This window comes from Papio anubis, chromosome 3, assembly GCF_008728515.1.
Source record: "Papio anubis isolate 15944 chromosome 3, Panubis1.0, whole genome shotgun sequence".
Classification (NCBI taxonomy): Eukaryota; Metazoa; Chordata; class Mammalia; order Primates; family Cercopithecidae; genus Papio; species Papio anubis.
In genome coordinates this window covers 113,064,910-113,084,299 of record NC_044978.1, presented here as the reverse complement: position 1 = coordinate 113,084,299, position 19,390 = coordinate 113,064,910, and the positions used below count along the sequence as shown (strand labels likewise).

Genomic DNA, 19,390 nt, shown 5'->3' with positions numbered 1-19,390 from the left:
CATCATGCCGCACCCCCCACCCCACCAACAGAATTGGGTCTATTTTTATGCAACCAGTGACTAAGGCTGAGAACTTGCCCGATACCACAAGCCTCCCCACCTAGAAAGCAAGCAGACTCAGTTTTTCAGCAACTCAGGGAACCTGCACTGGTGATCCATTTCCTTCAAAGTATCTGTGAATTTTCTCACCTTTCCTGATGTGTTCCTGCCATAGTCCTTGAAGAAAAATTTCATGACATGAGTTCCAACACACTGTTCTGTCCATTTGAGTAGAAGCTCCAAACTGGTCCTGCCTCATTTTCATCATCTTAATTCTATACATCTGTAGCATCTTTCTATGTCATTTATCTCTCTTTGTTGGTTTAAAGTCCGTTTAGTAAGAAATTAGAATTGCAACCCCTGCTTTTTTCTGTTTTTTTTTTTTTTTTCATTTTCTTGTTAGATTATTTTCCATTTGTTTATTTTGAGCCTATATATGTCACTGCAGGTAGATGGGTCACTTGAACACAGCATTTCAATGGGTCTTGGTTCTTTAATCAGCTTGCCCCTCAGTGTCTTTTGATAGGGGCATTAAGTCCATATATATTTAAGGTTAATATTGATATATGTGGACTTCATCCTGCCCTAATGATGTTAGCAGGTAATTTTGCAGACTTGTTTATGTGCTTGCTTCACAGTGTCAATAGTATGTGTACTTCAGTATGCTTTTGTAAAGGCTGGTAACACTCTTTTTTTTTTTCCCCACCCCATATTCAGTGCTTCCTTCAGAAGTTTTTGCAAGACAAGTCTGGTGTTAACAAATTTCCTCAGCCGTTACTTGCATGAAAAGGTTCTTATTTTGCTTATTAAATTTTGTTAGTCTGGATATGAAATTCTAGATTGAAATTTATTTTCTTTAAGAATGTTGAATATTGGCCACCAATTTCTCCTGGTTTCTGGGATTTCAGCTGAGAAATCCATTGTTAGTCTGATTAGCTTCCCATTGTAGATAATTTGGTCTTTCTCTCTAGTTGTCTTTTATATTTTTTTCTTTATTTTGACTTTAGAGAATCTGAAAATTGTTTGCCTTGGGGATGATCTTCTCATGGATTATCTCACTGGGGTTTTCTGCATTTCTAAATTTGAATATTGGCCTCTCTAGCTAGATTGGAAAAATTCTCATGAATGATATCCTGAAATATGCTTTCCAAGTTGATTTCATTGTCCCCATCTGTTTCAGATGCACCAATTACTCATAGATGCATTCTTTTCACATAATCTCATATTTCTCGGAGGTTTTGTTCATTCATTTGTATTCTTTTTTCTTTATTATTGCCTGTCTGTTTTATTTCAGAAAGTCTGTCTTAAAGCTCTGATAATCTTTTTTTCAGTTGGTTTATTTTGCTATTATTTTTCAGTTGATTTATTTGTGATTGCATTACGAAAGTCTTGTGGTGTTGTTTTCAACTCTATCAGGTCAGTTACATTTTCTCTTTACAGGCTACTTTGTTAGCTCCTGCAATGTTTTATTATTATTGTTAGCTTTCTTGCATTGGTATACAATATGCTCCTTTAGCTCAGTAAACTTTGCTTATATTCCTATTTTGAATTTTACTTCTGATGTTTCGGCCATCTTGGCCTTAGCCTAGTTCCAAACCCTTGCTGGAGAGGTGATGTTGTAATTTGGATGAAAGAATGCATTCTATCTTTTTGAGTTTTCACTGTTCGTGAACTGATTCTTTCTTATTTATGTGGGCTTATCTGCCTTCAATTTTCGAGGTTGTTAGCCTTCAGATTTTTTTTTATTATTATTATTCTATTTGATTGCCTTGAGGGTTTGTTTGTGATATAAGGTGGATTCAGCCAACTGGTTTTGTTTATAGAGGGGGCAGTCTTCAGTTCCCAGTTCCTGGACTGTATGCTTTAACTCTGGTGGACTTGCATTGAGCCCTAGCTTTGTTCTCTTGCTTTTCAAGGCTTTAAGTCTACTGCACTGGGGTGATCAAGGTGTGGCCACTGCAGCAGAGTGCTAGTGAGTGCAGGAGTGTCTGCCTCTTTCTGAGTTTTCACCACAGTGGCAGAAACAAAGCAGTTGGAAGGGCAGTGGAAGGCCCCTGCTGGAAACTATGTGATGTTACACTGGAGGTAGTGTTTGTTTAGAGTGGGGTGATTGCCAGCACAAGTCTGTGTGCCTTCTCTGTGTCCTGCAAGAAGAATTGATCACTCAGGGTATGGGAGGGTCCTCTGTCCTCTGTGCAGCATCAGAGAAAGGTGGGCACTGTCCAGACAGGGATTTCTGGTTGTGTGCCAATCAAGGCTCTGTCTGCGATGCTGCAAAGGCTGTCAGTGATTTTAGTGAATGTGGTGGGGTGCATGGAGGGATGCACTGCAGCCCTGTGTGCTGCTGGGTCAAGTAGAGCAAAACCCATCCATGCAGACATGCACTCAACAAAGTGGTGTGAGGAGTTTCTATGGGCTCAGGGGAAGCTGCAGTATGGGAGAGAACATGCAGACTGGTGCACAGTGGTAGGGGCTGCCTCAGTGGAACTCTCTATCATTCAGGCCTGGTCCTCTGTTGCAGAAACTATGGTGTGGATCCCCAGGGTATCAAAGACTGCCCTGTAAGTAGGCATGACAAGGCTGGGGTCCCAGGGGAGGGTAGAAGATCAAGGAGTGCTCAAGTCAGACCAGCCTCATCTGATGTGCAGGATCACCATGCAGGGATCAGGTCTGACTCTTACCCAAGAGCTGGGGTCTCTTATTCATGAAACTTGAACTTGAAGAGATCTCCACACTTTGCTACAGATTCTCCTGCACTCACCCCTCTGGACTCCACATCAGTTGGCCTGCTTCTTTGCTACTGTGTTCCTGTGGCTTCATCTCAGAGAGATGCAAATCAGCAATGGCTCAGTGTCTTTGTTCCTTTGTTGGTCCAATGGAGGCAAGGAAACTTCCATTGCAGAGGCAGTGGTTGAGAGGCTTTCTGTTGCCCCAGGGGCTCTCTCCAAAGAGTTGCCAAGTTGCTACTAGGTAGACAGATTGGGCAGGTGTTGTCTAGAAACTCAGGACTGGAAGATCTGCCTGATGAGGACATACAGGAGCAGGCAACCACATTACACTCTGATCATTTTTTCTGTAGGGCTGCTGTGGTATGCTAGGGCCCACTCCAATCACTAGTCACCTCAGATTTTCTAGAACCTGGAGGTATCACCAGTGAAGGCTGAGAAACAGGAAAGATGGAAACCTGCCCTTTTCTCTGGTAGCTCCATCCCAGGGAGATCTGGACCTGTTTCTGGCACAAAAGCACCTCTAAGAGGTGGCTGGAGACTGCAGTTGGGAGATCAGACCCTTATTCAGAAGGAATGGTATCAGGGACCTGCTTAAGGTAGTCTAGTCACATTTTCGTAAAGCAACTGTGCTGTGCTGGAGGTATACTTCAGCCCCTGGTTGCCTTGGACACTCCAAAGCTAGAAGGCTGGAATGGCTAAGTTGCCCAAACAGCAAAGTTGTCAGCCTGCCCTGTCCCCTGGGGTCTCTTTACCAGGAATTCCTGTAAACTCTGTCAGCTGATGAATACCAGTGGTAGTAGCTAAAAATCCCTGTTGGGAGGCTCCACTCAGTAATGAAGATGAGGATCAGAAACTCAAATAAAAAAGCAGTCTGGCCCCATTTTTATATGGTTGTTGTGTTCTTCTGGTATATCATTTCCACCCCAGTCAGCTTGGGCTCTTCCAAGCTTACAGACTGGAATTGATAAGTTCCTCAAACAGCAAAGATGCCGGCCCATACCTCTTTCTGGGAGCTCTGCCACAGGGAGTTTTCAAAACTCTGTAGACTCAAGAACACTGGTGGGAGTGTCTGGAGTCCCCTGTTGGGAAGTCGCACCCAGTGAGGAGGAACAGAATCTGGTAGCTACTTAAAAAAGCAGTCTGGCAATGTTTCTGTAGAGCAGATGTTCAGCAACTGGTGGATTCCTTCCACCACCAGTACATTTGGACTCTCCAAAGCTTGGAGGGCAGAACAGGTAAGTTGCCCAAATAGCAAAAATGGCAGCTCGCTCTGCACACCACGCCTCAGTTGAAGGTGCTGTATATAAATTATGTGTAAACAAACTATACAAAAAATTTTTGAACCATGTTTTGTTATTTTATCTTTAGTTCTGTGTCAGACATAATGCAGAGACATGAACCTCTCATGGCTATGTTTCTGGAAACTCTTCTAAAATAAATTACATAAGACAAGTGATGTATGTCCATACAAGAACATTGATATTAGCTCAATGATAACACTTATAAACATAAAAGGGACATTAAACACACTTGTGTAAACAGGTCATTTATCTTAATTTATCTTCTTGCCATATACATGCTCAGACTGTTAATCTAATGATAATATATTTACTTTGAAGTGCAAAAGTTACATTTGAACTTTGTGATTGATTTATCCATAGATATAACCATAAGAAATGACAGAAAGAAACAGCAAATGGGAAAAAGCATTGCATTGCACCAGGATGTGTATGAAATGGACTTCAGTTTTTTTGCTGATACAGCTGAGCTGTTACATTAGCTCTGGGAGTTGTGGAAAGGTACTGGTGTGGCCCACCGATTTCAGTCATTGGATGAATATAAAGACAATCGTGGATGAGCTTGTCCAGAGGGGTCATGAGGTGACTGTATTGGCATCTTCAGCTTCCTTTTTTTTTTTTTTTTTTTATCCCAACAGCGCATGTACTCTTAAACTTGAAGTTTATCCTGCATCTTTAACTAAAACTGACTTTGAGGATATCATCATGGTCAGACCTTCCATAAGACACATTTTGGTCATATTTTTCACAAGTACAAGAAATCATGTGAACTATTAATGACAATTAGAAAGTTCTGTAAGGATGGAGTTTCAAATAAGAAACTTATGAAGAAACTACAAGAGTCAAAATTTGATGCTGTTATTGCAGATGCTATTGTTCGCTGTGGGGAGCTGCTGGTTGAGCTATTTTAACACACCCTTCATGTACAGTCTCCCCTTCCCTGTTGGCTACGCACTTGAAAAGCATAAGGGAGGATTTCTATTTCTACCTTCCTACATACCTGTTGCTATGTCAAAATTAAGTGACCAAATGACTTTCATGGAGAGGGTAAAAAAATATGACCTATGTGGTTTATTTTCAATTTTGGTTCCAAATATTTAATACGAAGAAGTGGAATCAGTTTTCCAGTGAAGTTCTAGGTAAGTAATTTTTTCAGTTGGTAACATGGAGATCTAACTTTCCTGTGCCTTTGAAGCTGAGCTTATATAAAGCAATAAAGTCAGAATACTTGTTTTTTTAAATTTGTTTTTGTTTTGTTTGTTTGTTTTTGGTGGAGTCTTTCTCTGTCTTCCAGGCTGGAGTGCAGTGCTGCAGTCTCAGCTCATTGCTGGGATTACAGGCGTGTGTTAGCACGATTGGCTAATTTTTTGCATTTTTAGTAGATATGGGGTTTCACCATGTTGGCCAGACTGGTCTCAAACTCCTGACCTCAAGTGATATGCCTGCCTCGGCCTTCCAAAGTGCTGGGATTACAGGCATGAGTCACCACACCCAGCTGGTAGTGGAGTTTTTTGGTAAGTGAATTTATGAAATGAAAACACAAGATGATCTATCAATTGTAAAATATTATAGAAAAGATTAAAATATAAGGTCAGTTAAAACCCTGTGGCCATTGCTCATTCAGAACACTCTAGGAAGTCATAAACCTGTAAATTAGTGCACCTAATATTTCTTTAAACAATCACACATCTGTTTTACTATTAATTTTTTTTCATTTTAATAAAACGTCAGGCCCATCCACAAACATCTTACTGAATGCATACATGTAGATTGAGTAGTTACACAATTTTCTAAAACAACTGTCTAGGCAACATTGCAGAAATTGTTTTTCCTTGTATACCTCAGTTTCCTTATTCTGAAATTAAAATATGTCCCCATGTTACCAGAACGATTCCTTCACAGTTGAGAGAAATAGTGCCTCTATCTCAAATGCAAAAACAAATAAGGGTAAATTGTAGTTTCTAATGTCTCTACATTCCTTCACTGAAAGATTGGAAATTATTTATTTTAGGACCAATCATTTTGTTGAAGTCTGAACATTGTTATATCTATATAGCTTTAAAAAAAAAAACAAAAAACAAAAACAACTATGTCTGTGTATTACTAAATATGAGCCAAATTAAGTTTGGTACAAATCTCTATTTGAATAATTTCTCAAAATTTTCTATCTGTAATTTGCAAATATATTTACTTAAAAGCCAATATGATTAATACCTTAGCATGAATCAAAAGCAGTAGTGGGTACAAAGATTTCAGTCACACTCTCAAAATAGCCCACAGTTCACTTGAATAACCAAAGATACAAGAATTAGCTTAATGAACTGTGGAAACTAGACTATTTCTTAGAAAATTGTTTTTATGAGTACGTCAGAATTAGGTGATCATGGAGCTCGAAGAGTTGTTTAAATGTTTATACGCTACTATTGAAGCTTTAAAGGGTAAAGAAATGGATGTTTACTTCTCTCTAGATTATTTTAATAATGGTTTATGATTGTATTCTGATGTGACCTTAGCACAATGATGTAGTTTGCCCTCAAAATTCTCTTATCACTTTGCTTTTCTTATAAACACACATGGGCAAAATATATAATACATAAAAATTAAATTATGCTTATATTTAAATATATGTTTATGTATTTCAAAGTACAGACACTTTGCCTACATTTCTTCCTACATTATTCTAATCCCTTTCAGAAAATTACCTAATGTAATTATCTTGTGTCATCCATCTTTTCTTTCCTTGTTCTTCTCAGGAAGACCTACTACCTTATCTGAGACAATGGGGAAAGCTGACATATGACTTACTCAAAACTCCTGGGATTTTCAAATTCCTTATCCACTCTTACCAAATGTTGATTTTGTTGGAGGACTGCACTGCAAACCTGGCAAATCCCTACCTACGGTAAAGATAATTTTGTTGGTTTTGTATTGTTGGCTTTGAAATTTTAGTAGGAATAATTCTACAGTCTTCATGCAGAGTGTTTTACTTACACAGAAAGAAAGATGGGCAGTGGGCAGGGTAAAGCAGATACCAATTAGGAACTCGAATACATGTTGATTTGTCAATACCATCACAAGTACATGAGTTTCATCATTATTATAGATAGAGAGGGATACTAAGAAGATTTTGAAAATGGAGTTGGTTACATTTAAGTCTTGATTATGCAACACATAAGAAGGTATTGGTCATTCATTAAAAGAATTTTTATAAAAAGTTTAAGACAAACCACAGGCAACAGGAAAAAAAATAGACACAGTTTCTGTCCCCACACACATTACATTCTATTTCAAAAGATAGAATATGTGCAAGTAATAACAATTGCGCAAAAGCTATTATCTCAAGGAAAAACCCAATGCCAAGATAGCATCAGTGGAGATAATAGAAAGTAACCTGGACTCACCGATAATGAAGCTGAGAGCTGAACAATGTGCAGAAATTGGTGAAATAATGAGGGGTCAGGAAAACACAAAAAAGAAAAGAAGGTAAAGTATTCAGGAAAGTTCTCAAGACTCCAAGTTTAGTTTACAGGGAAAGGCTGAGTGAGAATCAGATGATGCTGAGAGGCAAGTTAGAGCCAGATATTTATTAGGAGTTAATATATTTATTAAGCACTTTTAAGAACTACTAAAAAGAGCTAGGAAATGAAGATATACGATAAGGTTATTAAAAAATAAGAAACAAAGAAAGAGCAGACCATTTGGGATATTTTGCATGGAATCTGGTAACAGATGATGGAAAAGTGAACTAGAATGTTGATTGAAATAGTTATGTCTACATTTACAGTGATAGTACCCACTTCACACCGTGTTTTGTGGAAAAAATGTTAATACAGAAAAAACACTTAAAATGTGTCTGTTATATAGTTAGTGATTCAGAAATATTAATTTTGCAATTATGATTATTTTGTTAGGATTACTAACACTATTAATTACTTAACATGTGCAAGTCACTTGAGATATCATTCTTCATTTAATAGAACCAGATTGTTCAGCACATCAAGATTACATTCTCTTGAAAAGTCGTGGATGACAAATATATTGTGGACTTGAATAAAAGTAAGAATACTAGATTTGCCAGTAAGATGGGCAAGTTGCACATGTGCCCTAGAATTTAAAGTATAATAGTAATAAAAAAAGAAAGCTATTCTAAAATTCTACTGTAAGTGATGCAGATCTTAAGTATTCTAACTTAAAAGAATAACTCAATGATATAAATGTGTACTTCTAATAATCTTTGCAGCCAAACCCAGTGTTCCCTTGATTTTACTCAAGAATGTAACTCATTCTACGCTGAGATACCAGAAGTTTACATCTTAGATCAGAAACATGCCCTACTAGAGAAGGTGTTTTCAGCATTATGACAAGCAACTTAGTACAGCTTCCTGATGGAACTTGTGTCTAGACACCAAAGCTCCCTACAGAAAAGCATGGAGAAAATGAACGATGCACGTATTATAAATACCAAATAATTTATATCACTTGTATCTGTATGATAGTAAACTTAGTTTACAATAACGAAAGAATTCTGTCTGCTTAGAAGATGATATTCTTTACAAAGAAACACAAGACCTTCATGCATTTTAAATTAAAATCATACTTTTAAGACATATGTAGAAAGTAAGCATTCTTTAATATATTATTAAGTAATCTCTTAAGATTTTTGTCTACATAAAACTGAGAACGTATTCCATGGTTAAAATACAATATCTATGTCGAATGCAAATTGTATGTGCTTTATAACATTTGAAAGAGACAAAAGCTGAGGTAAGACTAATGAAAATTCTATGCCACCCTACCCTACTATTGAAAGATTTCCCTGTTCATGTTAAGGGAAAGCAATAGTGCCAATAGGAGGAGGAAGAGAGTAGGAGGTGTAGAAGGACAAGGAAAAGGATGACTAGTAGTACAATAGTGATAATTACTAATAGTAGCTGTTGTTATTAATTTGCAGAAAGATTTGAATGAAAATCAATGGTTGTAAAATTGTTTCTCTAAGTGTTTATTATGTAGAATAATTGTTAACCCAAGTTGTTTCCCTTTCAATTAAATATTAGATTCTCAGAATATTTGTGTATATTTTAAGAGAAAAAGACACGGCAAAATGATTCTAGTGACTTAAAAATGCACATAACCATTGGTTTCATAATATAGTCTCATGCAATCATACTGAGAAAAAAAATAAGTCAAGATGTGCATATTTAATAGTTATGGAAAATATTCATAAATTAACATTGGAAATAATCTAACATCTTAAATGAAGGAATGCTTAAAAACATACTATATGCATACTATGGTCTTACAATAATTTTATCAATCAAATATTCAATTATACTGTGAACCAAAATGCAAGTAAAGTGAGGTAGAAAATGGTAAATATAACAAGATAACAAGTTTTTTGTAGGAGGAAAATGTATACACAATAACGTTAAAATTTTCTAAATAAATGGCATGTTTGTACATGTGTAAATAGAATAAAAGCCATGATGAGAACATACATATTTTACATTGGTAATATCTCTAGATAGAAATTTTAGAAATATTTCCTTTTCTTTTTTAAACTTTTCATACTTGTATTAAATTACTTACATTGATTTTGTATTATTTTTATGAAGTTGTCACAGAGTGGGAAACAACCAGACCACATCAGTGATGAATCAGTAAACAGAAGTTAGATTACTTCAACACTGAGTGGATGAAGAAGGCTCCGGGCATCAAGACACTGGGAGTAAACACTGAGCATGTGTTACATTAAATGCGGCAACAGGTAACTGCAATCACACAAAATGCCTAGATGCCCCATGTGTCATCTGGAATAGTGGTACAATGACTCTCACATTAACATTGATGTCTTAAGATTAAAAATCATATTTGAAAAAATATAGAGCAATATATGGTCTTCATAGTCAATATTTGGATTTTTTTCTTTGTTTTATAAACAACAGTTTAAAAAAGTTTTACCCTAATGATTAAATCTGAAAAATTTATAAATGTAAATATTGGCATAGATTGGAGAAAGCAAATCAGAATAAATGTCAATCAATTTTAGCCAAGCACATCTTCACCAGGAAGTGTAGTGTGAGTGAGCTACTCATGAGGGTGACAGATCTGCCCTGCAGAAAGCCCTGGTGGCCTCTCCCATTATGGTGCAAGTGCTGCTGCCTCCGAGACACAGCAAAGAGATGATGGGAGCTCCTCACATGCAGTTATAGATAACCCATCAATTTAACAGTGTGATTTCAGGGAAAAGTTCTTCCACCTAAACAATAACCTGAAAAATACGCTCATTCAACTATCTAACTATATGCTGTACAATTCTGTATTATAAATGAGACTCTCAGGACTAATTCATAGAAATTCCAAACCACAACCAGACTCCAGAATGTCAGTGATTCTTCCCCACCTTTCACAGTTACAATTTTTCTTTTTTGAAAAAAGACTGGAAACCTCTGACAAAATTTAAGGAAATATAAAGGATTATAGAGGAAGATAAACGTAGACATAAAATCATCCCAAATGTGAGTAACTTATCCTCAGGGCTTATAGTTAGGGAAGCAAACCATTGATACCTTCAAACCAAAACAATTCTGTGGAAAACCTGCCTGAAATAAAGATACGTGATTTAGTAGGATGACTATATAGAATTAAAGCCAGGTAGTGTCACTTTCCAAGAATCTCTGTTAGTAACTCTAACATTGTAAGTGAAGAGTTTGGGTATAATATTTTCTAACATTATCTCCCTGACTACTATGTAATAGCTCCATTTCATTTCTCCCTTATACACACACACACACACACACACACAAACATGCACACACACATATTTACATAAATACCCTTAGTAGAGGCCCCTGTCTCATATTACACATCTTCTTGATAAGAAACTGAGTGATTGAGTCAGTTAAAATACATAATTTCCTCCAATAATTCCTGATAATACTTGATTTTCTCTCTTTAGTAATTTGTACCAATTATTTCAGTAGTGCCTGCTGTGCTGTTACTCTTTTGTGATGGAAAAAATTCTTTTGTCACAGGAAATGGAAGAGTTTATCCAGAGTTCTGGAGAAAATGGTGTTGTGGTGTTTTCTCTGGGGTCAATGGTCATTAACATGACAGAAGAAAGGGCCAATGTAACTGCATCAGCCATTGCCAAGGTCCCACAGAAGGACAGATAAAGTTCCTTACTGGTATGGAAAACTACTAAAAGAGGCTGTGAAAGTCTGTAAATAATTCAATTATAGAAATTTCCTGCCTAGAAATGTAGCTCCTGGAAAAGCTCTAATTATCAGATGTTAGTTCAAAATCAAAAATATAGGCCGGGTGCGGTGGCTCACACCTGTAATCCCAGAACTTTGGGAGGCTGAAACAGGCGGATCACCAGGTCAAGAAATCGAGACCATCCTGGCCAACATGGTGAAACCCCGCCTCTACTAAAAATACAAAAAAAATTAGCCGGGCCTAGTGACGGACTCCTGTAGTCCCAACTACTCGGGAGGCTGAGGCAGGAGAATGACATGAACCCGGAGGCAGAGCTTGCAGTGAGCCAAGATTGTGCCACTGCACTCTAGCCCAGGTGACTGAGCGAGACTCTGTCTCAAAAAAAAAAAAAAAAAAAATCAGAAATATACATGGAAGAGGCTAAAATAATACAAAGGGTATACTCATGGATAATAAATGTGGCACTAATATTGTGATCAGGAATAAATATATTAAGACGTGTAGGTAAAGTTTTGATATTATCATGATATTGGGATCGCATAAGAGATATCACCAAATTATTTGCCTGTCATTTGATACTTATGTTTAGGGATTTCTGAGGGTGTTGGACACACTACAGATGTTATCAGAAGAAGTTACATTTTAATGGGTAACTTCACTAGCACAGTAACGATAGCAGGTATTTCAAAATGTCTAACATGCATCTTGCAGTTTAGGCTTGCCACGTAATCCAGCCTCATATACTGCCTCTACACATTTTGGAATAGGCCTATCTAAGTGATGTTCAGGGTACTATTCAGAGAAAGGATGGCCTAGGCTGACAGACTTAGTCCAAGTTCCCACCAGCCAGATAGATTTAGAGAAAGAGTAAAAGCAGCCTCCCTTGCTGGACTGGGCCCAGCCAATGTCTGAAGCAGGAAGATGAATGAGAAAGGATGGAGATAGATCCTGACCTGAAGGTGGATGCTGTGCTGCGTAAAATGTGGTCCCACAAGGACTCAGCACTAACTATCAGATTAACAACTTCTCCCAATAGAGGCTGCAGAAGGAAATATAGGAAGGAGTCAAACAGAAGGAAGCCAGGTGGAGGAACAGGTTCAGATGCTCCCTCCATAGAACACAGTAGGAAACATATTTTCTTCTGTATAGAATAAAATGGTGACATTTGTGTATTTGTCAATTACTTTTTTAGTTCCCTATCTGATATAGTCTTCTTGTAATGAGCTATACTAACGTTTTTTTTTGCTGAAAACTCAGTTATTTTAATATTGATATAACAAGTAAAAGTTAAACACTGTAAATTATTGTTCAGTTTATGAGGATTGCTCGGGAGTTCCATAATTAGTAACTTAAACATAAAAATGTCTTGGCTATAGTAGAATATATTCATCACTGTTGTCAAAGCTTTGTAGCACATTGTCTAAGTGTTAAGAATCAGTTGACCAAATTCAGAAAAACACAATTTTGAATTTATTCAACAGCTCTATCTTTATTTATGATACCAAAATGTTCCTCATTTCAGTGCTGAAAAAAACAACCAAAATTAGCAATACTGATAATGCTCTAAATTTGTCTAGAAATTGTCCCTTGAAATTTCTCCTTGAAGTAGTGCTTGATAATTTGTAATTTGAAAGTTATACATGCTCCCTTTGTAGCATTGATTTACTTCTTACAATTAGCTTATTTTATCAACTTGCTTTTTTGTCCGTCAAAGAACACAAAACTCTAGTATAATAAGTTACAGACAAGCAGAATTACATGAACTACTTCCTATGTTACTAAAAAATGAATAAATTAATATTTAATGTGGAAGATGAAAACTAGTATAAAACACATACAAAAAATAAACATATAGGTCAGTACTAAATTGTTACTACTTATTCTCACTAGAATTATAAAGACTATTAAAATTTTTTTCATACATATAATTTTTTAGAATTTTTATATGTTTAAAATTAAATTTATTTATTTTTTAACTTTCATTTTAAGTTCAGGCATACAGGTGTAGGTTTCTTACATAGATAAATTTGTGTCATGGAGGTTTGTTTTATAGATTGTTTAATCATCCAGGCATTAAGATCAGTATCCATTAGTTATTTTACCTGATCTTCTCTCTTCTCCTGCCCTCCACCCTCCAATACACCCCAGTGTATGGTTTTACCCAGTATGTTTCCATGTGTTCTCATCTTTTAGCTTACACTTCATAGTGAGAACATGTGATATTTGGATTTCTGTTTCTATGCTAGTTTGCTAAAGATAACAGCTTCCAGCTCCATATATGTCCCTGTAAAATACAAAGTCTTGTTTTTTTATGGCTGCATAATATTCCATGACGTATATGTACTCCATTGCATTTTCTTTATTCAGTCAATCATTGATGGACATTAAGGTTGGTTCCATATCTTTACTATTGTGAATACTACTTCTATTAATAAACATGTGTATGTGCCTTTATAAGGGAATCATTCTTCATTCTTTGCTTGTATGCCCACTAGTGAGATTGGTGAGTTGAATTGTATTTTAGCCCCTAGGTTTTTGAGGAAGTGCCACACTGTCTTCCACAATGGTTGAAGCAACTTACACTCCCACTAACAGAGTATAAGCATTCCTTTTTCTACACAATCTCACTAGCATGTACTACCTTTTGAGTTTATAATAGCCATTATGACTGGTGCAAAATAATATCTATTGTGATTTTGATTTGCATTTCTCCAATGAGCTGTGATGTTAAGCTTTTTTCATATGATGGTTGGCCACACATAGGTCTTCTTTTGAAAAGTGTAACAATTTTTTAAATACTTGAACTTTTCATTTATAATCTCATTTTTCTAAGCTATTATTTGGAAAATCCTGATTTCCTGACGTATTTAACTAATTATAGAAGTTAAGAAAATGAAATGTTGGCACCCTGTTTACATCAGTCTTTGAGTAGTTTTATTACCCAGCATCTCCTGATCTCATTCTTAACCTCTTTAGAGTTCTAACATTCTATAACTTTGGAGTTCTACTCATGGAATAAGATATTTTCTTTACTGTAGCAGGTTCTGTGGAGATTTGATGGGAATAGACCACATGCCTTAGGACTCAGTACTCAGGTGTACAAGTGGATATCCTAGAATGATCTTCTTGGCATGACTCTGGAGTACAAATACTGAATATATTTGTAACAGCCCATTGGAGCATTAATAACTAATCATGAAATAAGCTTATTGAAAATGTATTATGGAAAAACTTAAAAATAAAATGAAACTTCTTTATATTTATTTTCCTGTCCTATGGGGAAAATAATAAGCTATAATTGTCAACATTTTATAATATACATTCACATTCTTTATGGTCAGAATCAGAGTATTTTTATTTCAGGTGTTATTACATCTCACCAAATTTTTTACAACTTCATAGATTGTCTCTTTGTCTCCTATTTCTATAACTTTACACCTGTTCTTTTTATGCAGGGTTCTTTCAAATGTCACTAAAAATAACAGCTCTTCTGCTATCAACAGGCACTCTGCATTTTCTGTAAGATTAAATTCCTAATCTTAATCATAATGTGATGACATATTTCATGATGAAGTGTGACCTGTCCTTCTGCAATCCTAGCACCACCACCACCCCACTGCCTGCTGCCTTGCACATCTCACATATCACACTCTGTGACTGCACTTAGAAGAACACATTCTTACATGTTCATCTCTTTTCTTTGCTGCTGCTACTTCTTTTTTTTTTTTTTTTTCACATTTTGTTTAGATTGCACTTTTTCTTTAGTCCAACTGGTAATCTTGTTTAATTTTTTTTCAGTCTGAAGTCACACACACCATATAGCTTTCACTTACATCTCCAGCAGAAGTAGGCACACCTTCCTCTGAAGTCTGAAACACAATTTTAGTTTAGTTCCACGTTTTAGCTAGAAAACACTGTCACTTGAGCTTTTAGTTGTTCATTCCTCATTTTATTCCTATGCATAATATTGCTAAAATTTATCCGATCCTAGGTCATCCAAAAACCAGGACTTTTATAACTCATGGTGGATCCAATGGCACCACGAGGTGATCTACCATGGGATCCCTACGGTGGGCATTGCATTGTATGAGGATTAACCTGATAACATTACATAAATGAAGGCCAAGGAAGCAGCTATTAGATTGGACTTCAACACAGTGTCAAGTACAGAGTTGCTCAATGCACTGAATACAGTAATTAATGACCCTTTGTAAGTGTAACAATATTTTTGTACTAGGTGGTATTTTTAGATAGCTTATCTATTCAATAGTAAGTATGAGTTTCATCCTTTTTTTAAGAGTCTAATTTTGAAAGAATTTACATGATGTAACCAACCTGAAATCATCTTTTAGTTTTGAACGGTTATTTAAAAATTGTGTTTTGAACTCCATACATGTAATGGGTATCCAATAGTGAAACAATGTTCTATACAAAAATAATTTTAAAGTAGTATAGCTAATATAAAAAAGGCAGGTTTTTTAAAAAAATTACATGATCAATCTGCAGTAGAAAGGAAGGATAAACTTAAAGAAATATGGTAAAATATTTTAATTAAATATCTAAAATGTCTAAAAGTATGACTATTTTCTTCATGAAAAATTCATTTTTATTGTTTTCATTATTGTAACAAGCTTGATAATTACATGTAATTTTCATGACTTAAAACCCACGTATTTAAGGTGTAAAATCCCAATATATTTAGAATGCTTATGAGTCATGAAGCCATCTGGAATGATACAATTTAGGGTGTTGTGAAAGTGACTTCTTTCACTGAGCGTAATTTTTTTTTAATAGCTTTTAGATTCATTCATGTTGCAGTGTGTATTAATACTTCATTTCTTTTTGCAGCAGTATAATATTTTATGGTATGGATATGCCATATTTTCTTTGTTCACTTAGTTCATTGACCTTTTGATTGTGTTCAGTTGTGGCTACTAGGAACATTGCTATACATGTTTTTGCATAAATATGTTTTTCTTTGGGATTGATACTGTAAGTGGAATTCCTGGCTCATGTGGGAACTATATGTTTGTGAAGAGCTGCTAAACTGTTTTCCAAAGTACTTGTTCCATTTGTCATTACTACCAACAATGCAAGAGGGTTCAAATTCCTCTACACTGTTGCCAACACGTATTATTATCTTTTTGTTGTAGCCTTCTTAGTGGGAGTGAAATGATCTCTCATTGTGGTTTTCTATTGGATTTTCATTACAGCTAAAAATGTGGAGCATTGTTATATGTGCTTACTGACTATATACCTTCTTGGAAAAATGTCTATTCCAATCCTTGAAACATTTTTAAACTTTGTAACTTGTCTTATTATTGAGTTTTAAGAACTAATTATATATCATGAATATTATGTTAGATACATAATTTTCAAATATTTTGTTTCATCTTGGTGTGCTAACATTTTACCTTTTTGATGATGGTTTTTGAAGCACAAAATTTTAATTTTAGTAAATTAAATTTTTAACAATTGGTTTATTTATACTCCGAAGATACAACGTGCAAAATATCTACCCAGTCCAGCTACCATCAATTCAGCATTTATAACTACTATCAATAATGTTTTTATGTAAGAAAGGTATCACCTAAAGGAATGCTTTTATAACAGATTGTACCATAAAACAGGTTGGACCAATATAAAAGAAATATAAAATAAGGTGATTTATTTAAATGTAAATATACAGATACTTCCATTAAATCTAAACAGACTTTAAAGAGAGGAGCAAATAATGAGAAATGACATAGAACATTAGAAGAACACAGTTAACAAATAGAACCTTATAATGTAACATGATACACACACACACAGGCATGCATATATATATATATATATGTGCATATATGTATTTTATATATATCAACTGGAAGACACATTTTCTTAGAGCATATTGAATTTTTAATAATTATTTGAAGTGATATGTGGTGGGGCATAAATCAAGATTTTCCTAAAATTTATGGCAAAATGTTTATTATTTTAGAGCTTTATTCATTTCTCCAGTGGAATGTATGTGAAATTAGAAATATAGCAACTGCTATCTGCTTCCTACATTAATATTGAACTATTTTACAATACTAACAAAATCAAGACATCTTTGTCCAAAAAAAAATTAGAAATGGAGAAATGAGTGAGTGAGTGGTGGAGAGAACACCGGACTAAAAGTCAGGAGAGCTGGAGTCCAGTCCCACACTTCTGCTGAGCTAATCTTTCACCCTGAGCCTCAGTTTACCCATTTTTTCTGGTCGTTTAAAAATATTCATCTGGTTGATTTTATTCTCATATTTTAAATTATTTCAATAGATTTTAGGAACAGGTGGTGTTTTATTAGATGGATAATTTATTTAGTTGTGATCTCTGAAATTTTGACACATCCATCACCCAAGCAGTGTACACAGCACCCAAAGTGTAGTCTTTTATCCTTCTTCCCATTCCGACCTTTCCCAGAGTGCTGAGAGTCCATTATATTAGTCTTACGCCTTGGCGTTTACATAGCTTAGCTCCAACTTACAAGTGAGAACATCCAATGTTTGGCTACCTAATCTTGAATTACTTCACTTAGAATAATGGTCTCCAACTCCATCCAGGTTGCTGTTAATGGCATTATTTTGTTCCTTTTTATGGCTGAGTAGTATTCCAAGGTGTGTGCCTGTGTGTGTGTGTGTATGTGTGTGTGTGTGTGTGTGTGTATCACATTTTCTTTATCCAGCCATTGGTTGATGGACATTTAGGTTTGTTCCATATTTTTACAGTTGGGAATTGTACTGCTGTAAAGATGTGTGTGCAAGAGTCTTTGCATATAATGACTTCTTTTTTTTCTGGGTAGATACCCAGTAGTAGGATAGCTGGGTAAAAATGTAGATCTACTTTTAGTTCTTTAAGGAATCTCCATACTGTTTTCTATAGTGGTTGTGCTAGTTTACATTCCCACCAGCAGTGTAAAAGTGTTTCCTTTTATCACATCCATGCCAATATTGTATTATTTGGGGGCTTTTTAATGATGTCCATTCTTACAGGAGGACAGTAGTATTGCATTGTGGTTTTGATTTGCATTTCCATGATAATTAGTGATGTTGAGCATTTTTTAATGTTTGTTGGACATTTGTATATTTTCTTTTGAGAACTGTCAATACATGATCAGCCTACTTTTTGATGATATTATTAGTTTTTCTCTTGTTAATTTGTTTGAACTCTTCATAGATTCTGAATATTAGTCCTTTGTCAGGTGCATAGTTGGTGAATATTTTCTCCCACTCTGTGAGTTGTCTGTTTACTCAGCTGATCATTTCTTTTGCTGTGCAGAAGCTTTTTAGTTTAATTGAGTCACATCTATTTATCTTTGTTTTTGTTGCATTTGCTTTTGGGTTCTTGGTCATGAAGTCCTTGTTAAGCCAATGTCTAGAAGATACTTTCTGACGTTACCTCCTAGAGTTTTTATTGTTTCAGGTCTTAGGTTTAATTTTTTAGTCCATCTTAAGTAGATTTTTTTAATAAGTTGAGAGATGTGGATTCAGTATCATTCTACTACATGTGGCTTGTCAATTATCCCAGCACCATTGGTTGAATGGGTTGAATAAGGTGTCCTTTCTCCACTTTATGTTTTTCTTTGCTTTATGAAAGATCAGTTAGCTATAAGTATTTGGCTTTACTTCTGGATTCTGTATTCTGATCCATTGGTCGACATGCCTGTTTTTATACCAGTGCCACCCTGTTTCAGTAGCTACAGCCTTGTAGTAGTTTGAAGTTGGGTAGTGGGACACTTGCAGATTTGTTCTTTTTGCTTAGGCTTGCTTTGGCTATGCAGACTTCAAACTGAGAATCAAATCAAGAAATCAACCTTTTTCACAACAGCTGATTCAAAAAGAAAAAAAAAAAAACATAAAATACTTAGAAATATACTCCACTAAGAAGGTGAAAGACCTCCACTAAGAAAACTACAAAATACTGTCAAAAAAATCATAGATGATACAAACAAATGGAAACATCTCCCATGCTCATGGATGGGTAGAATCAATTTTATGAAAATGAGCATACAGCCAAAAGCAGTCTATGAATTCAGTGCAATTCTCATAAACATATCATCATAATTCTTAACAGAGCTAGGAAAAA

The 19,390-nt window shown here is 35.5% G+C and overlaps 1 protein-coding gene and 1 pseudogene across 1 annotated transcript in view; both read left to right on the top strand.

Annotated features, from left to right (window-relative positions):
- UGT2B39 (UDP-glucuronosyltransferase 2B39) overlaps positions 1 to 19,390 on the top strand; it is a 389,237-nt gene that overhangs the window by 251,415 nt on the left and 118,432 nt on the right. The gene's annotated exons all lie outside the window — the stretch shown is intronic.
- On the top strand, positions 419 to 11,459 carry LOC101021363 (annotated as a pseudogene).